Here is a 27,095-nt window from a genome sequence, read left to right as displayed (position 1 = left end):
GGTCAGAACAGGCGTCTGTCTGTTAGCTGATGTATCAGAGCTGGGGATCTGGCTCCTACCTCCGAGTGCACTGGCTATGCAGTAATGCTGCATCAGTGACAGTTGGAGAAGAGGCAGTGACTGGCTTTACATGTATTAGAGGAGGCATGTGCTAGTCCTCTCCCTCTTAGTCTTAGGAGCATTACTAGTGATAGGGGAAATCCTAATTAGTTGGGTTGGGTAATTAGCCTTCCAAATTGGGAAGAAAATTGGGTAAAATTTAGAAATAATAATTTTACAAAATTAATGATTGCATAATGTCTATAAATTCCATGTGAAATAAATAAATTCCATTTTAATTAAACAAAACTGGACTTTTGGTGTAGTAAAACATGATAAAAGGGACTTACCTTTGATGAATAGCACACCTCCGTTCTCCCACAGCATTTTGAGATTCAAAAATGTTATTTGTTTGTCCAAACACCTTTTAGACTGGGTTACACAGGGCATAATTTGTCCCGATAAATTGCTTTTTCTACCGTTATCCAGGCTCCAAGTAGCTCCACACCTCCTTGCTTAAATGCCAAGAGCCCTGACATTTAAAACGAGGCATTTATAACTTTAAAAGTGCACAAGAACCTTATTAAAACTAGCTTCAACTCCATAATTGCATTGATGTCATAGATGTATATACATAGACTGGCTACCGGTGCCAGGAGGCAAGCTACGCAGTCTATGTATATACATGTCTCTGTTTTTTTTTTTTCAGTTTAGTAATGGGGGCAATTGAAGCGGAAGGTATCGTAATGGGATGTAAACAGAGTTTTTAATATGGTTCTTGTGAACTTTTTAAGTTATTAATGCCTCGTTTTAAATGTCAGAGCTCTCCCGATTCTAGCATTGGAGCTATTTTGAGCCTGAATAATAGTGAAAAAAAGCTATTTATCCGGGTAAATTATGCCCCGTATCACCCAGTCTGAAGGGCGTTTGTACAAACTGTTAAAATTTCTGGATCTCGGAACGCTGTGGGAGAACGGAGGTGTGCCATTCATCAAAGTTAAGTAGTTTTATCTTGTTTTACTACACTAAAAGGTTATTTTACACCGGATTTCTTTTTAAGTTTTTGTTTCAAAGTTTCTGTTGGTTCATTCATTGTGGAGTGTAGATGGTGTTTGATCTTTTTTAATGCTGCAGCTAATTTATTAAGAACAGCAAGCATCGCCACTGGTGAACCAAAATTAGGGAGATTTAGACTTTAATGTTTCCAAACAATAAAAAAATAAGCACCCCATTAAAAGCCTTAAAATGTTCATCTCTGTGTCATTAGTGGTTAAACGCTGCTTCTGAGCTTTCAGCAGGGAACAGGCCCCCAACCCCCTGAGCATTTTACACAACTGTGACTTTAATTCTAATACCATCTCTGAAGAAATATTCTCATTAACATCTGAGTCAACTTCTGTTTACACTACATGGTCCCCAGTAATTTAGCCACAGGACATCTTTAAAGCCAGTCCCACGTTCAGAGCCACGGCATGGGGCGCTCACTTCCCCTCCTCCTCCTCCTCCTCCTCCTCCTCACTGCCGCTAAAGTGGATGTAGCAAGATTGGCAGCAAGCCTTTCTGCGCTTCATTTAGCCTCAGACTCGGCCATGATTTAGGAGCCATCAGTTCATGTCAAATCTGAGAGAGCCTTTCACTAGCTAAAGGATTTAAGATAGGGCTCAGACAGCAGGAGACAGAGCCAGAGAGAGAGAGAGAGAGACAGAGAGAGACACAGAGAGAGAGAGAGACAGAGAGAGACACAGAGAGAGAGAGACAGAGAGAGAGGGAGAGAGAGAGACAGAGAGAGAGAGGAAGAATTGCCTTTAATACAATTTCGCAGATTGTCTGGTCTTCAGATGACTCAGCGAAAGACTAACAGCCCGACAAAAGGAAGGTTTTTCTTTTAATCAATAGTATATTATAGGGGACTTTGAAGTTAAGGCACCCCAGATCACAGAACATAATTCCTAATTCTAAATTGAGGACTCAGAATTTGCTATTCTAATTAACAGTAGTAGAATTAAATAAAAAGAAAGCGTGAATCATATTTGCTAGATAAAGAGGGAAGGGGTTACATGAGGAGAGGGTGTCCCAGTTGCGCTTCACTTGCAGCAAGACAGACCTTGCATGACTTATGTCTCAGTGTGTCTGTGAAAAACACACTGAGGACCTCTCTAATTGAACATTTTGTAGCATTTGTATTAAACACAAACACAGCTTCAAAATTGTGTTGAACAGGTAGAATAGCATCTGTATCACTGCTACTCTGGGCTCGACTTGCTGCTTTACTAATTGCACTAATTGCAACTAATTTTTTGAAACTGTGAGGAACATGTGAGAACTAGTACATAACACTGTGTAAGTATGTAGTTGTATAAAATCTCGTAATATTACTCTACCACATCAGTACACATGCTTCCTTCACTTCCAGTGATAATTCTGCATCTTGCATCTCTCATCTCACAGCTTGTCCAGAAATGCATGTGTAAAGTGTTTCTTTAGCAGAGAGGCAAAGCGCACTGTGCGGTTCCTGACTGTAGGGGGGGGGGGATGGGGGCAATAACAAGAAATAATATTTTTGCATGATGCTGCTTTAATGTATAACACTATTATAGATGTTGCCGCCACTGTCATATTGAAACTTAGCACTTAATTTGGATAACACAGTTTAAATGTTTTTCTCAGTCGATTTAATTGAATTTATTTGTTGTACAGTCTCCACATCATCTAGTTAGCTGTGCACCTAATAAAAGCAATTTTCCATTTATTTTAAGCAAAAAGAAAATGCTCTGTATCATCGTTTCAATTATTTTTACAATTGTCTACTCTTAATACTGTATATTATCAATCTTTTTTCACATACATCCATCCATTCATCCATCCAGTATTTATCGCTTTTCCAGGGGTCCAGAGGCCCAGACCTCCCTCCCCCCTGATACCTTTTCCAGCTCTTCTGGGATGATACTAAGATACATGAACATATTACGTATGTTTCTACTAAATTTGACTGTTTTGATAAATGTCTCCTAAAGTGAACCATGAATTCACTGTAACTGAATAAAGTACTCAGCAACTTTTGTGGCTAATTTGAGTTTGAGTTTAATTAGACCAATTGAGTTCTATACAACAGGTGTAATATCTAGACCAGTCCAAAATCATCAGTTAAACATTATATTTTGTTCTTGTCAATTTTATTTTGTCCAAGAATGTATACTACCAAATACTGTATATTAGCAAAGCAGTCTAAACTATTTTACTGTCGTTTTTGTAATCAGTGACATAAGGAATTGTCTTTCTGATGACATGGACATGATCATTGATTTAAATAATTATTTTTGAGATCTAAACTTTTTTGATGGATTTGATGTTGAGAACTACACTAAAAAAAATATGAGTAAAATTTACTTAAAAAAAGGTTTCATAACTTTCTGCATTTGCTTTGTTTTGTTTTATTAATTTCAGATAAATTAAATAAAGTAACTTGGCAACTCGGTTTCAAGACTTTCAATGTTACATAGAGTAAATAAGTGAACTAAGCTTCAGTCAATCCTTTCTTTTAGTAACCTTTATTTATTTCTGCATACAATATTACCTAATTACAGTAATAACACACATATTACACTGTCTCAACACATGCTAGCATACTAAATAATAGTATACTAAAAGAATGTATTACATGCAATCCATGTGCTGAGACAGTGAGACCTGGTCTGTTTATAAAATAAATCTTTGATATTTCAGTAATATTGTATAAATTAAGTAATTGTAATTAGGTAATATTGAATTCAGAAATTAAGTAAAGGTTACTAAAAGAAAGGATTGACTGAAGTTCAGTTCACTTATTTACTCTACATAACATTTAAGTCTTGATACTGAGTTAAAGTTACTTAAATTTTTCTGAAATTAAACTTCCTTAAAAAAAGCAAATGCAGAAAGTTTTCATGATGCTTTAAAAATACACCAAGCCACTGAGAAGAACTGTAAGTTCCTTTGTATTCCACATCCTTTCCTGCCTGGAGCATTGCGGCCGGCAGTACCTACAGGTTAGATGTTCAGCAATGCCCTGTCATCCAACCTAACAACACAGAGAGACAAGGTCAGTGTTCAGTGTCCTTTTCCTTAATGCCTCCAGCAAAAGCTACCAATTTTCACCCCACTGAAAGAACAGGCATAAAAGCTGGGGTGTTCCCCTGCAGACCAATGCCTGCTCTAATAGCCCCAGTCTCGGGTCTGCTGCTTCAGGTCAGCAGACACCTAGCACGTCAGTCAAAGGAGACCACACAACCCTCAGTGGAGCAGCCATAAATAAGCATGAGCATTTCTGAAGGAAATAGGTGAGATATTTCATCAGACTGGAATCCAGATATGCACTATAGAAGTTTCAGCTATTAAAATATGGGTTTAGAGCTACTTAGGCTACACACAGCACAGCAAAGCCAGGCTGGAATCCACAATGGTTTCATACCTTATTATAGTCATATTCCTCATTCACGCTAAAAACAACCAGCACTAAGCTAAAAAGCACTGCACTGAGCATAAATTAGCCTAATGGTTTCACAGCTTATTAGAGTCACACGCTTCATTTGAGGTAATAAACACAGCAAATTCAAACTGAAAACCACCTAAATAAAACTAGAAAGCACTCATTTCAGTCCAAATCTAACACTTAACCTTGTCCTGCACTAATTCCAGCGACAGAAAAGTGGATTAACACATCGCCAAGAGCCGCGCATCACCGCAGAGCACAGCCAGACGAGAGCTGACAATAATTTCAGATCTCACGCTGATAGCAGAGTGCCGGTGATTCGTTATTGATTTTTCATCACACTGTTTAAATGATGTCTCTGCTGAGTGGTACTTTCGTTGCTTGGAATTCACAGTATTCCTGTTCAATTTGTAAATTTAAAATCTACTAGCGGTGATACATACCCACTCTTTGTAACCGCTGTTATTTGTCCTTTGTATCTGGATTCATTTCTAAACAAAAAATAGAAAATATATACAAAAAAAAAAAATTGAGACCACTTCAGTTTCTGAATCAGTTTCTCTGATTTTGCCATTTATAGGTATATGTTTAAATAAAATCAATTTGGTAAAATCAAAGAAATTAATAATATGTCATATTTTTTCCAGAGCTGTATATAGTATCAGTCAAAATATTTTTTTTATTTTTTATTTTTTTCCTACCCTTGGTCCTACCACTTTGCCCTACCCCCTGTGTTTTTGCATGTTCACGCCATTTTCTTCATAACAAGCATTAAAAAAAAAATCACAAGTAGCACGTCTCTGTAGCTATCTTACAAAATTTCCTCTTCCACCTTAAGTAGTGCAACAGACAACAGAGGCTGCTTCATTTAAGGTGGAACAAATAAAATACATAACAGTCAAGTTCAGCTCCATATCACAAAAGAATTAAGTAATGAACAATAAAAAATAATTGCTGTACCACCTGCCCCATTTCTGAAGGCAAAAATGCCCTAAGTTGAACTAGGTAACAAGCCTAGGACAGGATCACCTATTGATCCTGTTCCAATACTTAAGAGGAAGGATTTCAACTCTTACCCTTGTAAATGAGACTGGGCCTAGAACCAAAATCAGCTGTTTCTGTATATACTGTATAAAGATATGCAGAAAGTTTATATCATATTTACACGAGAGCAGCAGTGGGTGTTTTACTGAATATCAAAAGGTCATTTAATTATCTTAAAGAGTAGCAGCAGTAATACCAACCTACCCAGTTTATAATGAAAGTGTGAGTGTTGTGCCAGTAAAGGTGTCAACAGTAGTAACAGGTAATGGAATAAAGAACAGTATATATTAATACACTGAGCCATACTGTGTAATTTACACTTCAGTCAGCAGCAGATCAGAAATATACTTACTTTAATGACACTTAATGTACTGGGAAAGAATGGTCTCTCATGGTGAAGCTCTATCAGCTGTACCAGTCTGGAACTCATTGTGTTCCAACACAAACTTGTCATGATTATGTAGAAAACAAAAACATAACATGCTTCATAAATTTCCTTTTTACTTGCAAATAAAAGTGTATAAGTTACCCATACCCACTAGCATAGTGATAATAAAAAGACGACAAGCAAACTTATTTATATTAAGAGAAAAAACCCTATTTAATTTAAAGAAAAAAACTCAGCCTCTATACACACTAACTATACTATACACACATTAAATCACTGAGTTACAGGTTAACCTACAGTTAAGCCTTCTACACGGTATGACCACCTGATGCTGCTAGCGCGCCAGCAGATTTAGCTTACTATGCTAGCGGGGGTTAGCTTAGCCCGCCAGCCGCATTTGGTACTTGAAAATCTGGCTAACACGTTTAGCTTAACCGGTGCATCGGCTAATAGCAGGAAACTCCCCCAGTGCCAACACCATCCCCCATATTTTTAAATCTAAGTGCTGGAACTCTTAGCTGGTAAAATGCATCATGGGATTGCCTGTGGTGTGAAGTATACATCTCTCCCTGCTTTCAGAATTGGATTAAAATAAGGATGCTGCTCAAAAAGACATCATATGCTGCCTTCAGAATGGAACATTTTATACTAATGAAAAATAAAGTCATTGCTTAAATCTTTTTTTTTTTTACAGTTTAGATCATAGTTGGAGCTTCACATTAAAGAACAACACACAAAAGTCAATAAAGCAAACAGCATGAGCTAGGTGCCTCACAATGCCTTCACACTCCCAAGCTCTACTCAGTCTCTGGCTAGCAATGTGCAAACCCAGCCCACACCTCCTCACCTCTTAATACTGGACTCCAGGGAGAACATAGAGGAGCTTCAAACAGAGACGAAGCTGACACAAGGTTCTTTGAGGATTATCCGAGCTCTTGACATCGTCTGGAGGAGAGAGAGGGAGAAACAGAGAGAGAGAGAGAGAGAGAGAGAGAGATTGAGAAACGCAGGAAGAGTGAGGGGGAGATGGAGGAAGGCTGAAGATATAGGCTGTATGTAATTCCTTTGAAGAAGATTGTTGGCAAGCATCAAAAGCCTATATTTCTGCTGCTGTTCCAGAGTGATTCCATTCATAAAGCACTATAGTTGTCTCTGAATGATTTCCCCCCTCCCTCCACTACACCTCTCCTCTCCGACTTGCAGTAATCTGAAGAAAGATGTCCTACGTTATGCTTAGTTTAACTCTAGTCTTGGTTTATGGGGGGATTCCTACTGTAGTCAGTGGCAGCCTGCTCTCTGAACAGGAAAACATGCAAATTGTGTTAAAATGGCAAGAAGCTAAAAATTACATTAGGTTAGCTCTTCATACCATACACTCCAGCTCTGTGAATACAGTAGGAATACATATGAGCCTCAGTGCTGGTAATATTAAATTCCAGCTGCTATTAACGCTCTGACAGTGGGAGATAGATGTACCAGTGGCTGATACAGCCCGAGCTGCTGAAAGCTGCTGAAAGCTGCTAAAGGCGAGTGTAGTATTAGCAATGTTGCTAAAGTAGCCTGTGGGTAAATATCATGATGATTACACTACATTTTACATTCTTATAGCTTATGAAATAATGACACAGCAGCAGCACCAGAGGTTTGCTCATTATTTTCACACTAAGTCACACTAAATGGCTCATTTGTCAGAATATATTTTGGTTTATGTATTGAATATGTTGATACTCACTCAGAATACACAAATAAGAGTGATTAGCTTTCTGTCACATAATAAAAGGAAAAGCTCCCCCTACTGGTACTACATAGAATTTAGTTTTTGACCAAATATACAGTAGTTGTAGTGCATGCTGATGTTGTGTTGTCTCTTCAAAGAGACTTTTCAGATTTTAAGAGGGACTTGGTAAGTAAGTGAGTAAGTTCTCAAAAGTTCATGTAAACAGGTGACTTACTGATGAATGGACACACAAAAGGAGACACAAAAACTAGTTTAAATTAGGAGAAAAACAAGCTACAAGGTAAAACTGTACGGTGTTTACAAAGAGGTTTGACTGCAACGCTCTTCCTCGTCAAAACATCTCTCTCTCCTTCTTTTTCTCTCTCTCTCTCTCTCTCCCTTTTTTCTCTCTCTCGTTTCTCTCTCTCTCTCTCTCTCTCTCAATTTTCAATTCAATATAGCTTTATTGGCATGACTGTAAATTACAGTGTTGCCAAAGCATTATAACAATTAACAATGGTATAGGAACATACATACATAACAGACATAATAACATTTATAACAGAAAATAATTATTATGATTATTATAATAGTTATATCATTTATCAATAATTATAATTATACAATAATAATCTCTCTCTCTCTCTCTCTCTCTCTCTCTCTTTTTCTCTCTCTCTCTCTCTCTCTCACTTGTGCTCCCAAGCACCCATATGCACAGGTTGCTACCACTAGTAGATGCCCTTATTTACCCCACATACTAACATCAGGATTTAAATGTCTGGATGTTGTTTAAATATGAAAAGTACTGATATTTAGTGATTAATATGTTATTTGTTTCGTTTGGGCACTTTTGGAGACACAAACTAAGTTGAGCGTAACCTTTGTGAGTGAGCCATTTACCCATCTCCCATTGCACTTCTTTACCCAGTACTTAGTGTAATACGGTACTGTTTTAAAATAACGATTAGTCGACAATGAAATATATAGTCAACAAATTTAAATAACCAACATTGTCGATTATATCAACGAATCGTTGCAGCCCTAGTGAATAAGATTCCAACAGTGAAACCACACCAACTAAAATAAGCAACACAAATAAACACAACCCACATAAACCCCCCCACAAAAAAAAAAAAACCCTCTCAGCAAAAGAGGAAGAGCGCTAAGCATGCTGAGAGCTCCTAGCCCCCATTTAACTCATCATACTATTACAATAGGTGCCCAGGTTTGGTAACATATTGGTAATGAGCTAACTTGGCTCTTTAAACAATGTCTTGGTTATTTTGATCATTATTTTTCCTAATAAAATAAAAAGGTGAAGTTCAAAAATCATTTTGAGATCAGACACTTGGGAGATGCTAGAACTGCAGGAAGGCTGACTGCTAAACAACAACCTTGAGCTCTACCTCGTGTTTCTCTTCATGCACGTTGAAACATTTCACATCTTTTATTAAAGATTTATGAGTTTTGCTGTTTTTGAAGGCTCTGATTTTGCAGGACTGTATTTTCAGGCAGTGTTGGCTCAGTGGTTCAAGCACTGGGGTATTGATTACAGGGTTGTGGGTTTCAGACCCAGGTTCACTAAGCTGCCAGTGTTGAGCCCTTGAGCAAGGCCCTTTAACCTCACTTCTCCTGGGGTGTCTTGACATGGCTGACTCCGTGCTCTGACTCTTTGCTGTGGATCTGACTTTCTGAGCTAGGATATGAGAAATGAAGGGTTTCAGTGTACTATACAAGTAGTATTGTGAAAACTAATGATTAAATCATTATCAGGTAAACAGTGCCACTATATTCATCACAATTCCCCTTCTCAATAAGCCAACAATAGAAAATATGGAAAATAAGCAGAAATGACCTTTGTCTTCATATTTAAAATAAATCACTGTAGAAAGCATAAATGCTGTGTTTCCCTTTCTTTCTGTTCTATAGAAATGAAGCCCACAATTGTGATGTTGTCAAATTAGAGAACAGAGACAGATAAAGACTTGCCCACTCATTTGGTAGACCCAGCCCCTTCTCACAGACCAAATGTCTTACACTGCCTTCATTGAGTTTACAGCTCAGCCTAAAGGTTTCTATTTTTTTTTTCTTTTGTCTAAAATCTAAATCTGGCAGTTGTTTTTTTACATTGCTTCCAAATAGCGTAACAAGGGCACCAATAAAAATACTTTAATTTTTTAGAGCTAAAAGGTTATTGAATATTGTTGTGATCAGTTGTTAAATTAAATGTTTCCATTTCTTTCTGTTCTATAAAAAATGAAGCCCAGAATTGTCATGTTGTCAAATTAGAGACCATAGACAGAGAAAGACTTGCCTACTTATTTCATAGACTGCCCGCTTTTCCCATACCAAATGTCTCAGACTGCCTTCATTGGTTTTACAGCTCAGCCTAAAGGACCAGAAGCAGAGCAGGTTTTTCCACTGGATACCCAGTTCATCCAGTAACATTTTTAAGAGTTTATAAATCAATATTTGATTGAAATAACTCTGTTTTTTTAATCACAGTTTTCATGCATCTTGGCATTTTCTCCTCCACCAGTCTTACACACTGCTTTTGGATGACTCTATGCAGTTCAGTATATTAAGTGGCATTTTACTTGCTGAGACTGATTACAAATAGTATATTAAATAAATAATTAGATTGCATTGATGTTTTTTACATTAACTTCAGACTTACCAGAAAAAATGCAGAAATGAAATGCACAATAACACCACATGATCAATAATAATAATAATATGATTAATTAGCTAGTAGCCTGACAGGTCAACTACAGCTCAGCTACACCATGTATTGCAGATGTTCTGTTGCAGCCAAGGCTGTCAATCATTTCATTTATAAGTGTAGCACCACCTTCTCATGATAAAGCAGAATAATGTTTTAAAATTCTAAGATTTCTGGGAATAAAAAAAATGTAAAGCATGTATCTCCAAAACGGCAACTTAAAAGAAGAGAGATACAACTGTTTTAACTTTTAATGGAAGTTAATGTAAAATTAGTTTATTTCAGGTCATTTTGGAGAATTTCTATTGGTCCATTCATCAATAAATTTTGACACAGTGTAAGGGACAGTGTGTGTGTTCAAATTATGTAGTAAACTAAAAATCGATAAAATGTAGATACTTGTAATTTGTTGGACAGTAACTATGTGGGGATAGGTGGAGCTACACATCATACTGCAGCCAGCCAGCAGAGGTGCTAGACTAGTAGTTGCTTAACCTTTGAGAGAGAATGCACTGTCTATGCCATATGCAGTCATTGTTTAAAACATATGGGCATTTTTGCATTAATGCTGTTCTGTATGCTAACACATCTTGCATGCACTTATATGAAATATTTACTAAAAAAGGAGCAAATTATTAAGAGTCTAAGAGTCTTCAGGAATGGACCGGGCATCAGGAGAGCCGGAACAATCCCCAGTGTGCTGCTGTGTGTGTGAGCTGTGTGGGCTGGTGTGTGGGCTCTGTGTCCTGCTGTGAGAGAAAGGACTAGAGAACTGAATCCCCAGTGCGCCAATGGTCATTCACACATGAGAAACATCAAAGGTTTGGAGTGAGAAGAAGGGTTTTAGGTGTTGCATAAAAACCATAAAAAAACTTTGTTTCTATATGTATGTGTTTTTTCTGTTCTGGATAAAATGTAAATCTGGCCATTGTTCTTTACAATGTTTCCATATAACTTATAAAACATATAACATATAACTTATAAAATGACTATAGCTGCTACTTTTGTTGCCATTTTTAGAGATACAAGTTTTTGCATATTGTTGCAATTAGTTGTTTCATTAAATGTGATATGAAGAAAATCAGAGAAGGTGATAAGAGCTTGTTTTTGATGCCGTTTGGAGTTAAAAGGTCATTCACAATCTCAGTGGCAAAAAAAAACTGCACTGTCCACAGAGGGTGGTAATGCCTTTAAGGATGTACCAATGGTAAACATGTGACACTGTAAATTCCTGCACTTTAGAACTTAAGAAATGAAATGTCCCATCTATCTGGCACCCACTACAGTATTCAGGCCTCGTTCAAACTCTGATAATTCGTGTTGCCTTGCCATGAGCATGTTGGCCAGTGTTCAACTTTACTCACAAGAAAACACAACTCACTTCTGATACATTGAGCATTACCAAGCTGTCTCCTGAGGTAAAACTTCATGATAAATTTACTATATATTGCTGTCTCATGACTTTTATGTCAGTGTATTACATTTATATTTTTTAACAAGGACATAACCAAGCTTAAAACACAATGTATTAAACAATGGGCTGTCTGTAACATTCATTGCAGTTTTGTTGCAAAAGTTTCACATGTACATTCAAGCAAAGTTCATTGTTTTACTGTTGAAACTCAGGTAAAATGCAGAACAAAATGACTCAACAACCACAATGTAGCATCATTTAAAAAACAGTTGTGGGCAGGCCTCTATAGTAGGGTGTGTATTAGCAATAGCCTGGCAATATGATATGTATCATGACAGAGAAATGATGATTCAATATACTGTAGGTGACTAAATATAAGATAGATATTTCAGAAACCAAAGGAAAATACATCATTTTTTTATACACTCCTTCTCTACTCTGCTTAAGTATTGGAAATAAAATACATCTCACCCTTTGACGTGTGCCACTGTGACCAAATTATATAATCAGTGTTTTCCACACCAGCTTACAGTTTTAATGTTATGACTACCTCAGTAGAGCCATTCTATATCGAACTGACCTGAGTAAGAACCCTTTACGGTCTACATGCCCAGAGGCAGAGCCTGTCTTCTAAATTCCAATAGCCCATTTTTTACATTCAGTATTAGAGGAAGATGGGTTTCCCGGTTCACTATGCACCATTAGTCAAGATGTCCAGATCATAGTATTGCCTGGACTCAGCACCACACAGTGCTTCCTTATTATAGGAGAAAGTTTCTGAACTCAGCAGAAGGACACTGGGGTACAGTAGACCTGCTCCAAATATTAATACAGCAATAGAAAACGAAAAATACTTAACACCACATGCTTTTGCAGGTTTGATGTGGAAGTTTTTAAAGCTGACAGCTCTGTCCGGCGGGGCACATTTTGTATTACATGAGGACGTTATTACCTCGTTATTACACGTGCGAGCATCCGTGCAAATTATTATTTTTTTTTTAATTCAGACAATTGTTTTTTTTTTTCCCCAGCATTTTATTTTTTACTCAGTAATGGGTAGTTTTCCCATGTAGCAAAGTAAATTACTTGTGTCAAAATGTACTTGAGTAAAAGTAAAATTACCTATTTTAAAAACTACTTTAAAATTTACAAATTACTCACAAAATCTACTCAATTACAGTAATTTAAGTAAATGTAATTTATTACTTTCCACCTCTGAGCATAACTAATCGTGGCAACCCTTCTTTTCAAAATATAATTTAAACATTTTTGAAAACCCACACTTCAAATATTTAAACACACAAAAGTTCTGGGGAACAGAATCAGCCTGTGGATTCACTTTGTTCTCCGTATCTTCAGGGAGAACAGCTGGGTCACTTGAGCCCTCGCAGATATTCACTGATTTAGATGAGAAAACACAGCAGGGATTTGTAAGCTGTTGTAATGGAATCCCATCAGTTCCACCATCTATTACTGCGTCTATCGCCGGTTGTGCAGTGGGGCTTGTTGTTTTCCTATTTAGCACAGATAATAGACAAATGCTTTTCTACTTTCCACATTAGCTTCCATTGATAGCAAATGGCCACATTAATGAGGCAAATTTCATGCAATGAACACACACACAATGCAGAAGCTCTGCAGCAGTAGCTGTGAGGAGGAGGAGGAGGAGGAGGCTTTGTGGAGAAGTGAAGGAGTGAAGCAGGGGTTAGGTAAGAGAGTAAAGATAAGAGAGGAGTAATTGGCTAAATTAGGGGATGAAGGAGAGAGGGGTTGTGTTGTGTCTGCTTTAATGAAGGCTGAGAGTTAGATTAATGAGCGCGTATCTGAGCATCAATCGCTTCTTCCCAAACAGACAGATTAAATTAATAAATAACCCTGACAACATTGACCCAAAGCATACAACCCGCGCATGACAATTAGAAGCAGAGGTCCAACTGCATCACATTTACTCTAAACAGAGGCTTTTAAAAACACTATCGACTGAGCTCACGCTGGGAAGAGTGCTGAAATATCCCACTCAAGGTGAAGAGCTTCACAACAACCTGCCAGAACTTTCTGAAACCAATCAGTGGATCAGTCGAATTTTAATTGGAACAGAGTTTATGGGTCAGATATTGTTAAAAAGCACCTTAACAAACATGAAGAAATTGTAGGAAACTCTGAAAAAGGAATAAATGTAAATAGGTACCACTTTTAATATAAGACTACCTTTATAAAGGGTTTATAAATGGTTTACAATTAGTTTATTAATGGTTACTAATAAGGTTGTAAATGCCTTACAAATCAGTAATAATCAGTTATAACACATACATGGAAAGAGCAACAATATAGATTGCTGTAGGTTCACTATTTGTCAAACAACAGGTCATAGTCGCCCTTTCTACGTATGTGTTATAACTGATTATTAATTATTTTTAATGCATTTACAACCTAATTAGTAACCATTAATAAACAAATAGTAAACCATTTGTAAACCCTTTATAAAGGTAGTCTTATTTTAAAGTGGCACCTGTAAATGTAAGTATTTCTAATCAATCAAGTTATTTAGAACATATTTTGGTTTAAATAAAACCTCCTTAATACATTATACATAAAGGTTAAGCACAGCTAATCTTAATCTATATGTATTTCAAGTAAAAACAATATTATAAACTGTGTTTTCTGAGCTGGTAATTTATAGCTAAGAGTATTAGCTAACATTAGATTAATGCAACCCTCAAAAGGTTTCTTAACTATGATTTAATCAAATCAATTTAGTTAAAAATTTAATTATGTATTTTGTTGCAAACACCAAAACCAAAACCTCACCTATGCAAAATATGTTTTCCAAAAATAATATATTATACTAAGACTACTTATGCACTTTAATGCTACAGTTTAATATAAGATGAATACAAAAATGTAAAAACAAAAAAAAACTGTTGTAGCACATGCAAACATTTGGATACTCTATTGAATTAGTAATTAGCCGTAAATAACATGCTGCAACTCTGTACCTCACCACCAGAGGGTTTCATATCACTTCACCTCAGCAGTGCTTAGCGCTAGTAAATGCTGCTCAACTGCGCTACACTGAAGAATCCTGACGGTTCCTGTAGGCTAGGGCACTATCAGCTAGCAATTCGTCCCACATAGCTTGTTTTAACACTCACCCCTACATGACGAAAGAGCTAGTGCTGCGGTTAGAGGCTAATGCTAATACTGCTACAATCTCAGTGCTGAAGAAAAACTTCACTGTGGCTTTACTGCTCTTTAAAACCTGACTGGTAAAATTCATACATAAGGCACACTGTCAATTATTGGTAAAGTTAAAGGATTTTAGTGTCTTAGTGTTAAAAATAGTGTACTAGTCAATAAAAAAAATACAAATTTGAAATGTAAGTAGGGCATTAAATATTAGCAACAGTAGAATAGTATTTACATTTATTTGAATATGTCAGTCTTATATCTAGTGCTATCTGTGTGTGAATGTTGTAGTTTTATGATTTTTTTTAGTTCACTACATAGGGAGTAATTTGATATTCAAGATTCAGACAGTAACATGCATGTTTTGTGATGTCCGAATCTCAAAAAGCTCCATTTACACCTTGAACTGCATTTTCAAATAAAAATCTAAATACATGTATGGTGGTTTTTTCACTTGTTGCCTGGTTTTCTGGACAGTTTGTTTCTCTTTTGTCCTTTTCTATCAACTACTGGCATCTTTTCCTTAATAAAACCTGCAAATTGAGTCTGAAATATGGCAAAACTAATGTTTGAAACTGTTTACGTAATATATGTTAATTGACATGTTTTCAGCTTAAGTGAAGTTAAACACTATAATTCATAATGCTGTGTTCCATTGACACAGTTGCACAATTGTCCAAACTTCACTGTAATTAGAAATCAATCATTTAGGTGATATTTTTTTTTCCAAATAAAATAAAATGTAATTAAAAGTTACAAATGAGAGTTCAGACAATACATTTTATTATAATTAGTCATTATAAATATACAGGATCTAAAATATAATAATTGATCAGCAACATTATTGTAACAACCTGGAATACCATAACAACCACCTAATGTATTAACCTAACAACACTATAGTACGCATCTAACAACCACTTGGCAACAGCTTAGCAACCACTTGGGATACAACAACAACCTAACAACTGCTTAGCAACACCACAGCAACCACTTCTCGACACCATAACAACAACCTGGGATACCTTAGCAGCTAAAGAATAGCACGTTCACTGTGCAACCACTCAGTGTTTCCTTCTGAAAATGCACTTCACTAGTTTATTTCTAATCTTGTATGTGTAATATACAAAGCCTCAAAGTCATCAGTTTTTGGTTGATTCTTTAATAGCCATTTTTTTAATTTGAATGATTTCAGAAACATTTCTTCATGTGTAACAGGCTCAGTGTGTCTCCTGCTCTTCTGTTCTTCAGGAATCTATGTGTTATAGCCTGCAGACTCTAAGTCTATTCTACTCGAACTTCAAGTAGAAATTATCACACATGGATGTAATTAAAACCGCTAAAGTAGGAGAGGATCCCTATCAGTCTGAAGCCTGGAACACAGTCTAATGCTGATACCCATGTCTAATTACTTACAAAGTTACTAAGAACACACAGAGAGTTCTCTACCTAATCCTGTGATAATGATTCAGCTTCTAAAGATTTTAGAACTGAACTTTAAAATGTCACAGATTTTACTGACAAGAACAAAAACATGGTGGGATGTATCATTAATTAATAAAAGCTCATTAAAACAATAAGTTCCGTCAATTCAATTCAAATAATACATTAAAATAGTACTTTTTATTGCAGTAACTGACATAAATCTTCTTAAAAGAGTTCTGGGTCCAAGAATCTTTTGAGCAGCCAGTTCTTCGATAGTGGCAAGAAAAAGCTCCTTCAAATCAAGAGAAAGAAATTTTGAGAGGAACCCAAAGTCAAAAGGAGTGCCAATTCTTCTCTGGGCAACACCAGTGCATCAATTAGTCACAATAAAGAAAAAAACGATAGTCCAATAAAGTAAAATAATGGAGATCAGTGACTAATGTGAGAACAAGCCACAAAGAATGAGAATGTCAGATAGGATAGAAGAAATGCTTAGTTGTTACAAAAAAAGGAGAGGGGATTAAAACTTAGTGTAAAGTTAACATACAAACTATGTTTGCAACAAAGATGCTAAGAACCTTTAAGTTGGTAGTTAAAAGGTCCATAACATATTACCGCAATTTTTCCATTATAAGGTGCACTTAAAAGCCTTTAATTTCCCCAAAAATGGGCAGTTCGGCTTAGGCATGAATTTTACCAGGTTGTAAGGATCAGTAAAGCCACTCTGCTGAAGTACAGAGTTATACAGGAGTTTCATTGAAGTTTCTCCAGCAGGCTGGAGCAGTATTAGCATTAGCCGCTAACTGCAATGCTAGCTCTTTCGGCGTACAGAGTTGAGTATATCGGACTGTAGCCTGCGTGTTTACCGTGTTAAAACAAGCTGCATTGGATGAACCTCCATAGAAGGTGAAGTCACTTCTGGACATAGTTAATACAAGGCTTCTTCACTTCTCAAAGACTTAAGCTAATTTTGTTTCTAATCATTATCACAATCATTTTATTAAGCTGTTTTGAATCTCTGCATTTAAATAAAGGTCAAATTAATATTTTATTTGCATTTTTGTCCCAGCTGATTTGGGGTTGCACAAATAACTTATGTGAAATTTAAGTCATTCGTTATTTTTTTGTTTACATAAAAAATGAAGTTCTGTGTTTAATTACACTGGGGTGGGAGAGAAATACAGCAGTAATCAGTCTTTAAGGGTTAACCACCAGGATGGATTGGAAGTGAGTAGACAGATACTGTAAATTTGACACGGCCTGTGTGTTGTTCAGAGGGTTGAGTGAATCTCAGACATCGATGTTCTCAGGATGGTTCTCCCAATGGGCGTTTAACTCAGGCTGTCAGGTCCTACTGCTTCTGTTACCACCAGCAGCAGTACTCAGTATGGGGGAAGCAATTGTATTAGACTCCGTTGATTGGATTAGGGTCTAGTACTCCACAGTCTACCATCAACAAGCTTTAAATCTGATGTTTAAATCCCCAGGACGCTTTAAGCGAATCTCACAGTTCATTGCAAATCGACAAAACATCATCAGACGTGGCTACCACTGAGTGAGAGGATATCGTAGAGCAGGATAGGTACACAGAGTTCAGTTCTAATGTCAAACAAACTCCAGATTCAAAGTTCAAGGTTTTATTTGTCATTTGTGTACAGACCACAATCTAGACACTTTGGAATTATTGTGCAAGGCTCTTTAAATCAATATTTAAAAAAGATAAAACATAATAAACATATTAATAAACAAAAAAAACAATATACCAATGTATATACATAGTAATAAATAACCTGCAAAGGTTTTAAAATACAAGTACAGTTTATTGAATTGCACTGTGTGATTTACGAAATAAAGTCTGTATAGGTGGAAACATGAATTTGAATTTTTTTAAATAATGTGAATAAATGTGAACTCGTGTCTTTTAGCTGGCAATTAAATATAAAGTCCCTGAAGTTACAGGTTTTTTTTGTTATTTTTAGCAAAAAAGTGGATGCTATGTGGTGAGCACCAGATACTATGTGTTGTGTACCAGATACAGTACTAAGTGGTGAGCACCTAATACTATGTAGTGAGCAACTGATACTATGTGGTGAGCACCTGATACTATGTGGTGAATATCTAATGCTATGTGGTGAGCACCATATACTATCTAGTGAATATCTAATGCTATGTGGTGAGCACAAGGTACTAAGTGGTGAGCACCTGAGACTATGATACTTGGTGTACTTCTGTATGTGGCCCAGTGAAGAGTGTTCTTTTTTAATTAGAATTAGGTTCTCACTTGATAGTATCTGGTGCTCACGCCATAGTGTTTAATGATCACCACTTTTTTTTACCAAATCAAAATTACACCATCTCCTTTCTCCTCTGTAATAAAAAATGTTCTTTGATTAAAACTTTTTACTAAGATTTTAACTTATCACTCTCATGATGTGGGTCTCAGAATGGGGTATCTATGGTTTAGAAGACGTTATAGAAGAACAACCTGCTCTTTTGATAAAAATCTATTTTGCACTTTGTGGTTGAGTAAATTATTTCAAAAGCACTCTTAGTAGATTTTATATTAAATACTACTGTCATATATTAACACATTTTAAATTAAATTAAATGTGGGAATTGTTGTAGTTAATTTATTTTGTAAGTAAACAGTGATATAATGTTAAATGTACAGTTAATCTACAATAGAAAAAGTATATATTTTTTATTTTATAAGGTGAGTATTTATATGTACTAGAGAAACTTGTGCTTTAAATTTAACAGTCTTTTTTGACAGAAAAGTAATATATTTAAAAATGTTTGTTATAGAAAACATTATTGTATCAAAGTAAATTATTGTCCTTACCTTACAGACAGTTGTTTTTTATAAACATTTGTAACAGTGTAGAAATAATATATTTATCACTGTAATTGTGGATCCATTGAAAATAAAGCAATCAAATCATATTGTCTGAAACTAATTAAAGTGAAAGTTAATATAAAAATATGTTTATCATATAATTTGCAATCTAGATTTCCCAGTGTTTTCTGATTTTTAGTTGTACAAATAACAACTGTGTTCTGTGAAAACAAACCATGCATTACATTTCCTAACATTAAATCCACATAAACAAAATCACAGAGAGGAGATTTAAAGCTATCTATGACCAAAATTAAACTTATTATAAATTAAGTGTTCTGATTAATTGAAATTGACACTGTCTGAAAAATCTATGTTTTTACAGATATTTTCTGGCATCCCTGTTGCAAGAAATAATAATTTTGTTACACTCATTTTTTAACAGTGTAGCAAATATGAAATTAGTAATTAAAATCCTACAATTACACCAAATCATCCATAGTCAGCTTTTATGGAACGATATTTACTGGAGGTAGCCACTGGTTCTTTATTATTAAAGATGGGTTTACTCTCTTAGGTCTTTAATTATTTACTCTCCTTCCCTCTCCTTCTGTCAGTCCAGTTGCTTATTAAGGTTAAGTTTAATGAATCCGCAGCGTGATTCTTATGTTTACCTGCTGTTGATCACGGCCTGTCAAGCAAGCTGTCTCCAGTCCTTATTTACACTCCCCTTAATCCCCATAATCCTGTAAAATAAAGCAAAGGCTATTATTGCTACACTTAAGAGCATATCCAATTATTCAGCTGCCTCAGTCACACCATTGACTGCTAATAAGCTGAAACATCACTTCTTAGTGAACAAAGAACAAACACAACTTCAAAAGTTCACTGGAACTCATTGAGAACTCATTGATTGTTCGCACTCACCGAGGTAGACAATAACCACGTCAGCAGCGAGCCATTCCTTTTCTAATGCTCCGTGTCAAAGCCAACGCCAAGCTAATAAAACCTAATTCTGAGGGTATTAAAACAGTAATAACCCCACAGGAAGCTGGAGTTCCCCACCGTGTTTCTGAATTTATACTATACACCTCATGCCAGAAGTCATGGGATAGTGGTGTGTAAGTTTGTTAAGTGTTTCCTCAGCTTGGGAAGGTCAACACCTGTATAAGTTGTGAGGTTTTATCTTCAAAGTGAGGCTAAACACTGGCCAGTGTGCTCATGGCAGGGCAACGTAAAATATTCCGTGAGTTCCAGCTTGGCCTGATAGTCAGTGCGAGATAGATGGAACATTACATTCCCAAAGTTTTGCAGGCATTTAACATTTCTCATGTCTTGGGAAAAAATACGTCTTAGAAAGCATCACCACCCACAGTGGACAGGGCAGTTGATTGTAATGATTGTGACCGGCGGTGTCTGGCTAGAATTGTCCATGCTCTCAGACGTTGGCAGAAATCACATCAACTTTCAATAAAGAATGCACCACACACATACAATACAAGTCAAAGGTTTGGACACATCTCTTCTCATTTAATGTGTTTTGTTCCTTTTTCTAAATTTTAAATTTAATATTAAATATATTAAAAAAGCTAAAACCAAAGAAACACTAAACACTTTTCAATCTACAACGTAGGAAATACATTTAATAAAGAAATAAAGAAAATCGTTGAATTTCAATGTGTGTCCAACCTTTTGACAGGAACTGTAGATATCCTGTACAGTGCATGATATTGAGCCTTATTTTGCTTCCACAATACATGTTAAAAGTCAGTGTGTGTTCAAAGGTTTGTAGATACAGGGGTTGGACAATAAAACTGAAACACCTGTCATTTTAGTGTGGGAGGTTTCATGGCTAAATTGGGCCGACCTGGTGGTCAATCTTCATTAATTGCACATTGCACCAGTAAGAGCAGAGTGTGAAGGTTCAATTAGCAGGGTAAGAGCACAGTTTTGCCCAAAATATTGCAATGCAAACAACATTATGGGTGTTCAAAAGAGGACAAATTGTTGGTGCACGTCTTCCTGGCGCATATGTGCACCACGGTATATAAGGTAATGTCAGCATATCACCAGGAAGGACGAACCACATCCAACAGGATTAACTGTGGACGCTGTAAGAGGAAGCTGTCTGAAAGGGATGTTCGGGTGCTAACCCGGATTGTATGCGGAAAACATAAAACCACGGCTGCCCAAATCACGGCAGAATTCAATGTGCACCTCAACTCTCCTGTTTCCACCAGAACTGTGTCGGGACAATAAATTATTGTGGTCTAAAACCAGGTGTTTCAATTTCATTGTCCAACCCCTGTACCAGCTCATTTAAACTTTCTCCTGAAATTAAGAGTGTCCAGTGGACAATTGTCTCCTTGTGCTGCAGCAAGTTAATAGCCTAGATGTTAGAACATTGCCATGAGGATTTGATTGCCTTCAGCCACAGAAGCATTAATGAGGTTCGGTATTGATCTATCATAGATATTCAGCTATTCAGCGTTTCTGATACATCAGCTCACAGACGCCTTGTGCTAAGCGGCATCACCCTTTGGAGTGAGGAGGGGAGAGAGAGTACCATCTACCCACCCATGCCACCCAGTGCACCTACCGCGCACCTGCGTTGCCAAGGTAGAAATAGACATCTGACTGTTGACTGTTGTCAGGGTTTAAATTAATCAGTGGTGCACCTGTTTTTTCTGCTGCCAAGATAACAATATGCAAGAAATTTACCTGAATTTACCATTATCAGCGTAGATATATATAAAAAAAACTCCATTTGTATGTTAACAGTGCAGGAACAAGATGTGAAAATTGACTGTCTATGGGGTGTAAGTTAGCAAAGAGCATTGTCTTATTATTGTGTTGTCTTGCCATGAGTACACTGACACTTGCTTTTGGTATTGAAGTCAAAATTCTGGTAAAGACAGATAAGACTAAACTTCACTGCGAAAGTCTTCCACAATAAATGCCAGCTACTGCCTTATCTTCAGCTACTGTGTCCAAGATTGATGAACAACTGTCACAACACATGGTCACATCATGCGATGTGGGAGTGTGATCTGAAAAGAACTGTCTGTAAATTTTACAAATGATGCTTTCAAACTCCTTCAGCAGCGCCATCAGACTCCGTCAGCCCGCTCAGTCAGCAAAGTGTCATGCATGGTGAGTCCACATAAAAAAGCCATATACTTCTCATGTATTGATGTAGGCCCTCCCTTGCTGAAGTCTGGCTGTTTATCAGAGTGTTCAGCTGTCTAGCATCCAGCTGTGCAGGTGCTGCACTGTACTGATGTCCATAACTCAATGCTGCTGGGAATAAAAGATGAGATGTGGATGAGGAGATGAGATTATTCACAAGCTGTGCATTAGGATTCACATGTAGTAGAGAAGATGGAAAGGTCTTGCTGCTGTGATAAAAGTGAAGTCAGACCTTTGATGCAGTCATATTTCTCTATATTAGATTTTTAAAAAATATCATATTTTCAGACTTAAAGGCACAATTAAAATCCTTTAATTTCTGATCTCGAATCGATTTTATGTGGTACACGGCACCAACTATTGGAGCGACTCCCAGTGGGCTAAAATGACATCACATTTGTCCTGTGTGGGCATCCCTACACCGATTACATCAGGAAAACATGGCAACAGTAGTGCACAACATTAAAATTGAGACAAATAGCCATCGCGCTACTAACATTGTTAGCGAACATTGTTTATGATGAGATTTTTGTGAGAATAAAGTTTAAGTGTTTGTCTTAGGCGGAAGCTGGCATGTTTTGGGACAGGGAGGCAAGTCACGCCACTATCTGCCAATGGGGTATCAGTCTCAGACACTGAAGATGAAGAATTTTATGTATTTGTGAAAGAGGAATAAACTCAAAAAAGTGAGTGTATTCTTTGTATTTTATGTGTTACAACTGAACAATGTTGACAGTTATTGTTAACGGGTTGAAAAAAGTTTGACTTTTGTTTTAGCTCAAAGCACCTTATAATCCAGTGCGCCTTATGTATAAAATATGATAAATTATAATACAGTGCGCTCATACCCTCATTCAACTAGAACACATCCTTTTTTCTTCACTCATTGCCCATTTAATTAGCTCCACTCTCCATATAGGAACATTTTGCAATTTGTTGTAAGTACAGATCATATGAATTACAAACATTCTGTCTAGATTTGAGAATAAATCCATTAGAGTTTGGACAAAAGTTAAAATGTTAGAAGTATCCAAAAAATATTTAAAATAATACAATCTGCAGCCACATGTTGCCTCTCACGCCTATTAGCCGGCAATTTTAAGCAGGATAATGCTTACCCACAAACACCAAGGATTTACCAGAGATTGCAACCCTTCCTTGGCCTGCCTTCTGACCAGATTTATCACCAATAACACATTTGTGGGACAAACTGGAATGTCAGCTTTGGCAACCAATGAGTACGCAGGATCTACAGGCCCAGCTACAACATCTGTGAGCAAATGTGCCACGGGATGCCTTACAGAGTCTGTATTTCTCTAAGTCCAACTGTATCGAATCTTGTATCCAGGCTAAAGGCCCCCAACAGGCCACAAGAGCCTCCTTTTCTGTTGTACAGTTGTTCTCCAATAAACTTATACTTCCACTCTCATTTTATATAAAAGCATCAATAGTGTTAGATTATAAGCATGTCCTGGGGCAAAAATCCAGTCAGCTGTTTTAGAGGCCGGTTCAACTTATTTTCCAAATGCCCCAACATTTTAGAGCAAACCTATGGGCTCAGCTAAAACTGCAGGCTCTCCAGGTCATTGAGAAGCTAAACAATGTGGTCTATAGTAAGGTTTTACTACATAACCCCCGGGCAAGAGCTGAAAAGTGCAGTTCTGTGGGCTGTGGAGGCCAGAACACTAATGTAGATCAATAAGAAGACTGTGGGACATTTATGCTTTCATCCTCTACATAAAGTGGAAGGACATCGCAGGTTCTCTTATTGAGTCTTTAAATCTCTTTGGCAATGGTAGTGCTGAGTAGGGAGAGTTCAGGAGTGAGGTCGTTCAAGAGCTAAGCAAGCAGAAGTTCAGACAGAGAGAGAAAATTGCTCTTTTCCTCAACCCTCTCTCTCTGAGAAAGTCCTTTTTAATCACACTGGGCTTGCCAAAGGTTAGGAGATCCGTCACCAACGAACGTGACTGTACTCAATAAAAGCATCTACATTGGTGTGATGTAATCAGAATGCTTGATAAGACATTAATTCTTACTTCATTTAAGTTGATACATTGGTTCCATATGAACCAAATACACAGTCCAGTCAGGATATTAACACCACCTCTTTGTTCCTACACTTATTGATCATTTTATCAGCTCCACTTACCATATAGGAGCACATCAGACACAGCAGTGCTGCTGGAGTTAAACATCTCACTGTCACTGTCAGATTAAGTAGTCTGAATAGTCCATAAATCCATTGATGAAGGACTAGAAGTTGACCAACACAAAAAAAAACTGTGCATCAAAAAATTATCTTTTGTCTCTGACTTTAGATCTATGTAAAGGTGCAGCAGCAGGGCTCTCAAGTTTTGAAGTTTGGTGGGCGTGAGAATGTGCGCAGTTCTTCCTTAGTTGTTCAACGGGGCGTGCGGAGTGCGCAGTTCTTCTTCAGTTGTTCACTGACGTGTGTTTCAGAATTTTTCCCGCCTGACACTCCCCCCTTACTATGTTTGCCTAACAACAGAGCGATCTATATTCTGATTGGCTCAACGAGAGTACATTATAATATGCAGCCGATGGATTGGCAAGTGTGAGAAATACCATGTGTGAGCGTGTGAACTCGCTGAGGTGCGTGTGTCACACGCTCAAAGCATGAGACTTAAGAACACTGTGGAGCAGCAAGGTAGGAGTGTCTAATATCTGAGCACAGTGTTTAAAAACTCCAGCAGCAATGCTACGCTCCATCTGAAACACTCATGCCAGCACAACAACACACACTAACACCTCATACACCACCACCATGTCACCAGTGTCTCTGCAATGCTGAGAATGACCCACCACCCTAATAAGCCCTGCTCTGTGGTGGTTCTGTTGGGCCCTGACCATTAAAGAACATGGTGAAAGAAGGAGGATTGGACTGTTTTTAATGGTCACACAACTATTGCCAAAAGAAAGTAAATTAATGTAAAAAAAAAATGTGTTGATGTAAAACATTTTGTTCCTTTACACCAAACCACTCTAACTGATTTCCTTGACACTTCAGCCACTGAAAAATATACATGCAGGGCATGTTTTTTTTTTTTTTTTTTTCCAAAAAATGGCTCTTGACCAAAGTATTTGTTTAAAGGATCAGAGAATCACCAGCTTATTTTAACCTTATTGGTAAAGGGACAAAATGATGCTCATGGCATGTCCTGTACCTCCCTGCAGGTGGCAGTACTGTTCTTATGGGTATTAGTGTTCTTACTTCTCTTGTGTTAAAATCCTTTAGCCTGCAGATGGCTCCACTGGAAACTGGAAAACTCTAAATCCTAAGAAGAAGAGACACCATTGGCCTCCAGTGGAAAGATGGATGTATATAAAGATTTTTTTAGAACTGTATATCAGAACTGTCCTCTATTGTTAGGAGCATATGTCTGACAGTCCTATACAAAGTCATTTACATGCTGTGTTTATTCATTTGCTACAGTCAGTCCTATTCATTATATATTAAAAACAAAATATATATATTTTTTTACAATAGTAAGAATACAATTTGTGTATCTAGTATTGGAGTAAAAAAAAACAATACTGGCCTGATACAATTAGCTTCTGCTAGAACACTATATAGCCAAACATATGCACTCACCCATTCAAATCACTGAATTGAGGTTTCAATCACTTTCATAGCCACACGTGTATAAAACCAAGAACCTACAATAGGCATGCAGACTGCTTCTACAAACATAAGTGAAAGAATAAGTCACTTTCAGAAACTCCATCATGGTGCAATGAAAGGATGCAGCATCTGTGCAACAAGTCCAGCAGTGAAATTTCCTCACTACTAAAAATTCCACTGCCAACTGTCAGTGCTTTTATAACACATTAGAAGCGACTGAGAATGACAGTAACTCAGCAACGAAGTGTAAAATGACAAAGTGGGGTACAGTGGATGCTGAGAAACATAGTGTACAGATTAGAGCTTAGATTGGGCCCAAAATATCCGGCTTTTTTAAGTAGAGCATTAAACCTGAGATTAAATTTTTTTTTTCCGAATGTATGAATGGGCAAAATTTGTTCAGAATGATGTTAATTAACATTGCAACACTGAATAAGATGTCGTTTACCGCTGTCTCTTTGCTGTGAAGATGCATGAAGATGAGGAAGAAGACACCACAGACATTGCCTTAAGTGTAATACAATTATTTATCACAAAAGACTAAGACAAAAGACTAAAGACTTCCTAGGCCAGCCTTGGAGAGAGATGTTGCCAATCCGATGTTCCTGCTCTCTTCCAGTCCACTCTTTTGGGGACCCCTTTATAGATTTGTGGTACACATCTGGAAACACTTAAGCCATACATAGCCATAAACAGTCATAGGCGGAGTCTACCTAAAGAATACGTACATGCATTAGTAACACAATAGTTACTTTTACTGGTAACTAGTTACTTTTATAGTTGAGTAACTCAGTTAGTAACTCTTTTTTGCAGAAGTAACTAGTAACTATAACTAATTACTTTTTTAAAGTAACGTGCCCAACACTGTCCATCACTACAGACCCCCAAAGATCATGTGGCCTTCAGATTAGTTCATGAACAGTAGAGCGTAGAGAGCTTTATGGAATGGGTTTCCTTGGCTAAACATTTTAATCCAAACCTCACATCACCAAATGCAATGCAATGCAATGCATAAGTAATGAAA

At 37.0% G+C, this 27,095-nt stretch overlaps 1 protein-coding gene across 1 annotated transcript in view; it reads left to right on the top strand.

Annotated features, from left to right (window-relative positions):
* The window catches only part of terfa (telomeric repeat binding factor a), a 285,122-nt gene that overhangs the window by 66,703 nt on the left and 191,324 nt on the right, over window positions 1-27,095 (top strand). The gene's annotated exons all lie outside the window — the stretch shown is intronic.

Source organism: Astyanax mexicanus, chromosome 2 (assembly GCF_023375975.1).
Source record: "Astyanax mexicanus isolate ESR-SI-001 chromosome 2, AstMex3_surface, whole genome shotgun sequence".
Lineage (NCBI taxonomy): Eukaryota > Metazoa > Chordata > Actinopteri > Characiformes > Acestrorhamphidae > Astyanax > Astyanax mexicanus.
Note: the sequence above shows the minus strand (reverse complement) of the source record. Positions and strands in the feature narration are given on the sequence as shown.